General features: G+C 40.1%; 1 long non-coding RNA gene across 1 annotated transcript; it reads right to left on the bottom strand.

The window, feature by feature from the left end:
- Positions 1-5,222: 5,222 nt before the first annotated feature.
- Positions 5,223-9,032, bottom strand: LOC308093343. Its single transcript, XR_013933883.1, has 3 exons — positions 8,914-9,032; positions 8,692-8,726; positions 5,223-6,188 (listed from the first exon to the last, which is right to left on the bottom strand). It is a non-coding gene; the product is annotated as an uncharacterized lncRNA (long non-coding RNA).
- Positions 9,033-9,951: the final 919 nt, after the last annotated feature.

Here is a 9,951-nt window from a genome sequence, read left to right as displayed (position 1 = left end):
AGCAGAAGGCCCGATCCCCCATGGTGCGGAGATTTGTTGTGGGGGGCTCAGGGCGTTTGAGTTTCTAGAGCGGAGTGAGCGGGTGGAGTTCGGGGGTTTGAGGAGTTCCTTTAGAATCCTGTAACAGATTTGACAATCAATACGTTGCAGTTATAATTGACTGGCTAATATAGACAAGATTGATACATCAGATATAGGAGCGAAAGACTTTAGCTGATTGTTCATCACAGATTATCAGCTTAACTATGCGATCATCATCGTATCAAGAAACAGTTTTAAGTGCTTGAAGGGACCATGATACCTACCGAAAATCAACTTCTGGGGACCTTCAATTAGAATCCTGTAACAGATTTGACAATCAATACGTTGCAGTGATAATTGACTGGCTAATATATATATATATATATATATATATATATATATATATATATATATATATATATATGATTGATACATCAGATATAGGAGCGAAAGACTTAAGCTGATTGTTCATCACAGATTATCAGCTGAACTATGCGATCATCATCGTATCAAGAAACATTTTTAAGTGCTTGATAATAATACCTACCAAAAATCAACCTCTTCAATCAGAATCCTGTAACAGATGATTGACAATCAGTGTTGATTTTGTCGACAACAACTATGACGAAAAATGTTCGTGAACTACCTTTTTTCACTGACAAAAAACTGATAACTAAATAAAAACTAAGCTACGATGACTAAAACTAAATATTGACAATTGTCAACAAATGTTAGGGAGGGAGATCCAGTAGAACTAAAAGACAAGTCGGTTTATGTTTGGTTGTGCTCGGGTGTTGCGCTCCGAAAATAGCAGATCTACAAGCTCAAGACACGTTGTGAGCTTGTAGATCTTCAGCATGCAACCAAGTGTAAAATCAGCCATTACGACGCCATCAAGGCACCGCCAAAATACATTTTAGTCGACTAAAATCTTATGATATTTAGTCGACTAAAATCTTATGATATTTAGTCGACTAAAATCTTATGATATTTAGTCGACTAAAACTAGAAAAACTAAAACATTTCAGATGACAAAAATGTGACTAAAACTAAACTGTTTTATTCAAAAGACTGACTTAAAAAAAGTCAAAATTAACACTGCCCAGACATTGTATCAGAGTGGAGGGCTCAGGAGGACTAATAGTAGGGGGTACTAAGTGAAAAATCGTTACGCGGCGGATAAAAGCATGAAATTTGATACAGATGTCCCTTGGGTCATCCTAAAACATCCTAGAAGGGGTGCCCAAAAAAATCTTAAACAGGAAGTGAGTTATGGACAAAATCCAAAATGGCCACCTAAACTGTTGACCGTTGACTCAAAAGACACCAAAATAATCTCCAAAAAGCATAAAATGTGGCACACATGTCCCTTGGGTCATCCTAATACATCCTAGAAGGGGTGCCCCAAAAAATCTGAAACAGGAAGTGAGTTATTGACCAAATTGAAAATGGCCGCCTAGTGTTGTCGATTGACTCAAAAGACAACTAAAGAATCTCCAAAAAGTATAAAATGTGTCACACATGTCCCTTGGGTCATCCTAAGACATCCTAGAAGGGGTGCCCAAAAAAGTCTTCAACAGGAAGTGAGTTATTGACTAAATTGAAAATGGCCGCCTACAGTGCTGGCGATTGACTCAAAAAGCCTATAGAATCTCCAAAAAGCATACAATTTGGCACATATGTCCCTTGGGTCATCCTAACACATCCTAGAAGGGGTGCCCAAAATAATCTGAAACAGGAAGTGAGTTATTGACTAAATTGAAAATGGCCGCCTACAGTGTTGAAAGATGATGCAAGATACCTAAAGAATCTCATAAAAGCATGAAATGTGGTACAAATGTCCCTTGGGTGATCTGAACGCATCCTACAAGGGGTGCCCAAAAAGGTTTTAAACAGGAAGTGACCGCCTAAAGCAGTTGACACAAAAGAAAACATAAAGGGACGTCATAAAAGTGTATAATTTGGTACGTACATTGAGTGCTTCTTAATATATCCTAGAAGAGGTTATTTATTTGCTTGTTTATTAAACTTTTTAGGAAGGGACCATGTTGAAGAAATTCTAAATGGCTGTTTAAACAGTTGACCATGGCAGTCTGCATATTATGCAGACTCAATACGACAGGTTATGCAGTCCATAACCTGCCGTATTTTGTAGTCTACCTTCTGTTTTCATTTCTACATCACTTATTCATTTTACTTTCTGCATTATTTTTTTATTGTACTCTTTGAATCTTCTTTATTTATCTAACTCTCTGCATATTCTTATTTATTTTACTCTGCATCTTATCTTACTCTGCATATTCTTATTTTACTCTCTGCATCTTATTTATTTTGCACTCTACATCTTCTTGCTTGTTTTACACTCTATCTTCTCATGTATTTTCTTCTTGATCATTACTGTTTTTTTGTGATTAGTGTTTAGTAACTACATGTATTCATGTGTGCCATTTCGCAATTACCAGCACATTGGCATAATGCTCTGCAAGGTAACCCAGCATCCCGGCATCTACACTTTCTCGAACAGAAGGGCTCAGCTTTGCAGCCACACTTGAGTTCTCTACAAACTTAAGCAGCCTCTGGCAAGAGTGTCCATAAAGGTGTCCACGAATCAGCGACTTTAATCCATCCATATTTGTCAGGAGATGGTAGAGATTGCATAGCTTTCAGGCTTCTGGACCAAATGCCAGATTGGCTGCTCGATTTGAATATTGTAGCAGTGCAGCCCGTGTGGGAGGAGTGTTTTCCATTGAGAGACTATTAAAACTTTTTTTGGCACCCCTTAGGATGCATTCAGATCACCCAAGGGACATTTGTACCAAATGTCATGCTTTTATATGAGATTATTTTTAACTTTTGCATCATCTGTCAACACTGTACACGGCCATTTTCAATTTAGTCAATAACTCACTTCCTGTTTCAGATAATTTCAGGCACCCCTTCTAGGATGTCTTAGGATGACCCAAGGGACATGTATGCCAAATTGTATGCTTTTATGAGATTCTTTAGTTGTCTTTTGAGTCAATCGACAACACTGTAGACGGTCATTTTCAATTTTGTCAATGACTCACTTCCTGTTTATGATTTTTCTGGGCACCCCTTCTGGGATGTCTTGGGATGACCCAAGGGACATGTATGCCAAATTGTATGCTTTTATGAGATTCTTTAGTTGTCTTTTGAGTCAATGGATAACACTGTAGGCGGCCATTTTCAATTTTGTCAATAACTCAGTTCCTGCTTAAGATTTTTTTGGGCACCCCTTCTAGGATGTCTTAGGATGACCAAAAGGACATGTGTGCCAAATTGTATGCTTTTATGAGATTCTTTAGTTGTCTTTTGAGTCAATCGACAACACTAGGCGGCCATTTTCAATTTAGTCCATAACTCACTTCCTGTTTCAGATTCCTTTGGGCACCCCTTCTAGGATGTCTTAGGATGACCCAAGGGACATATGTGCCAAATTTTATGCTTTTTGGAGATTCTTTTGTTGTCTTTTGAGTCAACGGTCAACAGTTTAGGTGGCCATTTTGAATTTTGTCCATAACTCACTTCCTGTTTAAGATTTTTTTGGGCGCCCCTTCTAGGATGTTTTAGGATGACCCAAGGGACATCTGTATCAAATTTCATGCTTTTATCCGCCGCGTAACGATTTGGCCATTTTTTGTGCTTAGTACCCCCTACTATAATACGTTATTGACAAGTGGGTTAAAACATAAATAGGCTATACAATGAGTACACAAAAAATAGATCTGACATTACATGCAATGATAAAAAACTTCTTACAAGGGTGAGGAGAGTAAAGTGCACCTTAACCCTTTCAGACCGAGAACGCATCTGTGTGTCATTTTAAGATTTCTTTGGCTATTATTATTATATTAAATATATACAAGCTCATAGCACGGCACAGAGTGCCGCGCTACGAGCTTGTAGATCTGCTATTTTTTTTTTATTGTGGAAAATGTGTGCACATCTTTGAATATATATATATATATATATTTTTTTTTTAAGCGAGCATTTGTGACTCAAATCTTTGCTTCTGGGGGGTCCCTGGAACAAAACATTTTGAGATATTGTCTAAATCCTAACTATAGTTATAGTGGTGCTCCAACCTTTCCATGTCAATGATATGACCCCCAAAATGATCTCAAAATGTGTTGTTCCAGGGACCCCCAGAAGCACAGATCGGTCGCTTTAAAACATATATTCAAAGTTTTTTCAAAAAATAGCAGATCTACAAGCTCATTGCACGGCACTCGGTGCAGATGTATAGCTGCTATTTTTTAATAGCCAAAGAAATCTTAAAATGACACACAGATGCATTCCCGGTCTTAAAGGGCTAATACAGAAACCTGCCAGTGCACATAAATGTGCAACATTACACTTCAAAATGACAATAAGCATTAAAAACATATCGTGGCACTGGAGCACACTCTACTCACCCATTATAAAATATGTCTCCTGATTGCCCACTTCCTGCTTTTAAAAGGCAGGACTAGATCATGATTGGATGGCATCAGAGTGTCTCAAAATCTCCACACATGTACACCTGCAGTAAATAAACCACAATCAATTGGTGTCAAAGACATACACTAAAAACTCCACCCGGTTACACAGTGATAATTGACTGGCTAATATAGACAGGATCGATACATCAGATATAGGAGCGAAAGACTTGAGCTGATTGTTCATCACAGATTATATCAGCTGAACTATGCGATCATCATCGTATCAAGAAACACAGTTTTAAGTGCTTGAAGGGACCATGATACCTACCGAAAATCAACCTCTGCAGGGACCTTCAATCAGAATCCTGTAACAGAGTTGACAATCAATACGTTGCAGTGATAATTGACTGGCTAATAGAAAACCTAAAACCATAGTATTTAAGTTTTCCCAACAACAAACCATTAATAACATCGAAAGCAGCAATGAAATCTAACAGTACCGGCCCTACAAGCCTACTATCATCCATGCTCTTTAGCCAATCATCAGTTATTTAAATTTTCCAAATAAGGGATTTCTGGGTGGGGTGGTTAAAAGGCCAACAGTCTAGTCATGTGCAATACATTACCAGTCACAGCTAAATGGACACATGAAAATTAAAAGTATATCCAATAACAGAATATAAGTGCAGCAGATGCAATACAAAAAGTTATAATATAGAGGACTTTTTTTTGTTTGTAATGTGCTACCACATCTGATATTATCCTCTGATATCCTCCTGAGAGTTCGGAGGGCTCTACTGGTCTTACCCATGTAAGCTATAGTCCACACGGACATTTGATGAGATAAACCACAAAAGTGGTGGAGCATGTGATCACTCCACGTATTGTTACTTCTTCACCACTGTGTGGATGTGTGAAGGACTTGCATTTAGTGGTGTAGCCACATTGTGCACAATTGGAACACTTATAATTACCAGGAGGAATGTCTGATAGAAAAGAAGAGTTCGTAGGCGGTGTGTAGGAGTGAACAAGTTGGTCTCTTAAATTGGGAGGGCGTCTGAACACCAGCCTGGGGGGGCTCTTTGAAAACATGTTTTAGTCTGGGATCAGTGTCAATGATATGCCAATGTTTGTGCAAAATCTTTCTGTAATCAAAACCCATGAGAATACATTTTAAAAAAAATCATCACGTGGATGCACCTGGGACTTATCATCAGTGTTGTAGCCTGGGGTCGACGGGTGTTTCGGGTCTCGCAACATACACCCTCGCCCAGGTGACCCAGCCGGGGTTGACCAAGCCCCCGACTTACGTCCCATGCAGTAGCTACCCACGGTCAGTCCTCTTAGGGCAAGACAGGGCACCTCAGTCCGCTTCTCCAGAACTACTCTGCCGGGACCGGGGGAGGCTCTGGCACGTGGAGGGACTAGGCTCTGTGGATGGCCTCCTGTACGGGCCCCTCCTTCGTCTCACCAGGTCCAGGACCTGAGCGTTGCACCAGACTCCCCCGCTCCAAACATTTCACTCCAGCGTGATGGCGTCTTGGGCCGTGGTGGTACTGCAGGCTCCACTTGCGGCTTGCCTGAAAGGCCCTCCTTAAAGGCCTCACCGTGGGTGTGTGGGCTTCTTCCTCACGGAAGACACAGGCTGGGGCGCCAACCCAAACTGCTCCCGGGTGCCGTCTACATTCCGGCTGTCAACCGTCTCTCCGGTGGTCACCAGAATACCTGGTGATACAGAAGGGATAATTATTCTTTTGTTGTGTGCGTGTAGTGGGAATCAGACACTCCTCCAGTGTAATACTTAAAACGATGAGAAGCTGTGCCAATGCACTCTTGTTAAGAGCCTTCCAATCAGTCACTTCCATAGGGCCAGAAGGGTGTGTAGCTCTGATGAAACAAGCAGATGACCTTACCAATAGGTTTTAGATACAGGGGTATAAACCAGAGTGGATTGACACAGACTCTCATCGTTTTAAGTCAATTGATAATTGACTGGCTAATAGACAGGATTGATACATCAGATATAGGAGCGAAAGACTTGAGCTGATTGTTCATCACAGATTATCAGCTGAACTGCGATCATCATCGTATCAAGAAACAGTTTTAAGTGCTTGAAGGGACTAGAACACCTACCAGAAATCAACCTCTGGGGACCTTCAATCAGAATCCTGTAACAGATTTGACAATCAATACATTGCAGTGATAATTGACTGGCTAATAGCTAATAGACAGGATTGATACATCAGATATAGGAGCGAAAGACTTGAGCTGATTGTTCATCACAGATTATCAGCTGAACTATTCGATCATCATCGTATCAAGAAACAGTTTTAAGTGCTTGATAATAATACCTACCAAAAATCAACCTCTGGGGACCTTCAATCAGAATCCTGTGACAGATTTGACAATCAATATGTTGCAGTTGTATAAATAGGGGTTACTAAAATACATAAACACACTACTGCAGCCTTGACTGACTACGCCAGTTGGGGGATTGCACCAACAACCATTAAAGGCTACAACTTTAAAAAGAGGTTTGTTGTACCCAGCTTTAAAACCGTGTTGGGGAGCCTAGTGAAGACACCAGATTGACAAAATGTAACATTTATTTCACATTAAATATATATACACAAATTAGGCCACTGCCATACAATAACTGCAACTGCAACTGGTCCTTCTTAACACAATAGATCACAATTTGTCCTTCGTCAAACATCAAGAGCAGATAAGCAAGCCCACATCACAGCTCATTGTTCATCACAGATCATCAGCTGAACTGCGATCATCATCATATCAAGAAACAGTGTTACGTGCTTGAAAGGGACCCTAATACCTACCAAATATCAACCTCTGGGGACCTTCAATCAGAATCCTGTAACAGATTTGACAATCAATACATAGCAGTGATAATTGACTGGCTAATATAGACAGGGTTGATACATCAGATATAGGAGCGAAAGACTTGAGCTGATTGTTCATCACAGATTATCAGCTGAACTATGCGATCATCATCGTATCAATAAACTGTTTTAACACATTCACTGCCCAGGTATTTTTTAATTAATTCATCCGATGCTGCCAGCGTTTTTTACCTTGTTTTGACGATCTTTGGAGAGCCGCAGAAACCACGAAGTGCACGCGGATGTAAACAAAGAGTGTCTGGGGGGGTGGGGGAGGGTCTCGTCTATCCACTGGAACCATTTTTCTCTTTTTCTAAAAAAAAAAAGGATCTGAGCTGGAGACCTTCAATCAGAATCCTGTAACAGATTTGACAATCAATACGTAGCAGTGATAATTGACTGGCTAATATAGACAGGGTTGATACATCAGATATAGGAGCGAAAGACTTGAGCTGATTGTTCATCACATATTATCAGCTGAACTATGCGATCATCATCGTATCAAGAAACAGTTTTAACACATTCACTGCCAGGTATCATTTAATTCAGTGGTTTTAAACCAGTGGTCCGGGGACCCCCAGCTGTCCTTGAGGGGGTTCCAGGGGGTCCCAAGCCAAATTAATAGTTAGGAACCAAATTGACCCTTATATTTATAAGTGTCTGTAACTCTGAGAGTGTACAAATGGAACCAAATGGACCCGTTAGGGTCCATTTGGTTCCATTTGTACACTCTCAGAGTTACATGAACACTAATGATGATGATACAGTATAGATTAAGACCCCCAAGAAGTCCCTGGCATATCTTTTCAAATGGGGTTCCGTGGGGGTAATGTGTGTCAATTTGGGGGTCCTTGACGCGGAAAAGGTTGAAAACCACTGATTTAATTAATTCGTCCGCTGCGGCTGCCAGCGTTTTTTCACCTTTTTTGACGATCTTTGGAGAGCCGCAGAAACCACGAAGTGCACGTGGATGTAAAAAAAAAGTCTGGGGGGGGTGGGGGAGGGTCTCGTCTATCCACTGGTTCTTTTTTTACCGCGATCGGCCGTTTTGTTGCCATCGCCCGTTGAAAATGGCTAGAAGAGTTTTTCTACAAATCCTAATATAGGAGTGGACGGAAGGGATGTTTTCTGGGATGACGTCAGATCCATCCATTCCTTCTATCAGTGTCGAGGGATCATTCCTAAATTGCGTTAGAGCGCCCTCTTGTGGAAGTTTCCCCCCCCAAAAAACGGAGATCTACGCCAATGGCGGTGAACGGTTGGATTTGAAATGACGGAGATCTCCGTCCATGGCAGTGAATGTGTTTGAAAGGGACCCTAATACCTACCGAAAATCAACCTCTGGGGACCTTCAATCAGAATCCTGTAACAGAGTTAACAATCAATACGTAGCAGTGATAATTGACTGGCTAATATACACAAGATTGATACATCAGATATAGGACTGGAGCGAAAGACTTGAGCTGATTGTTCATCACAGATTATCAACTGAACTATGCAATCATCATCGTATCAAGAAACAGTTTTAAGTGCTTGATAATAATACCTACCAAAAATCAACCTCTGGGGACCTTCAATCAGAATCCTGTGACAGATTTGACAATCAATATGTTGCAGTTGTATAAATAGGGGTTACTAAAATACATAAACACACTACTGACTACGCCAGTTGGGGGATTGCACCAACAACCATTAAAGGCTACAACTTTAAAAAGAGGTTTGTTGTACCCAGCTTTAAAACCGTGTTGGGGAGCCTAGTGAAGACACCAGATTGACAAAATATAACATTTATTTCACATATATATATATATATATATATATATATATATATATATATATATATATATATATATATATACACACAAATTAGGCCACTGCCATACAATAACTGCAACTGGTCCTTCTTAACACAATAGATCACAATTTGTCCTTCAACAAACATCAAGAGCAGATAAGCAAGCCCACATCACAGCAAAAGGGAGTATTTAGCTCTGTAAGTCAGTTAGATCACTGCAAAAAGCACACAAAAATAGTTACTATCAAGGCCCAGACATTGTGAGTGGAGGGCTCAGGAGGACCAATACGTTATTGACAAGTGGGTTAAAACATAAATAGGCTATACAATGAGTACACATTACACAACAAACAAATCTGACATTACATGCGTGCAATGATGAATAAATAAAAACATTCTTACCAGGGTGAGGAGAGTAAAGTGCACTTTAACCCTTTAAGACCGGGAACGCATCTGTGTGTCATTTTAAGATTGTTTTGGCAATTAAAAAATAGCAGATATATCTGCTATTTTTTGAAAATGTGGAAAATGTGCACATCTTTGAATGTATATATTATTTTTTACAGCGAGCAGTTGTGACTCAAATCTTTGCTTCTGGGGGTCCCTGGAACAAAACATTTGAGATATTTTCTAAATCCTAACAGTATGTTGCTATAGTGGTGCACCAACCTTTCCATGTCAATGATATGACCCCCAAAATGATATGTATTTTGCCTCGGACCCCCATCTCAAAATATGTTGTTCCAGGGACCCCCAGAAGCACAGATTGAGTTACAAATGTGCACACAAACAC

The sequence above is a fragment of the Gymnoscopelus braueri genome, assembly GCF_963280865.1.
Source record: "Gymnoscopelus braueri genome assembly, chromosome: 10".
NCBI classification, from domain to species: Eukaryota; Metazoa; Chordata; class Actinopteri; order Myctophiformes; family Myctophidae; genus Gymnoscopelus; species Gymnoscopelus braueri.
Note: the sequence above shows the minus strand (reverse complement) of the source record. Positions and strands in the feature narration are given on the sequence as shown.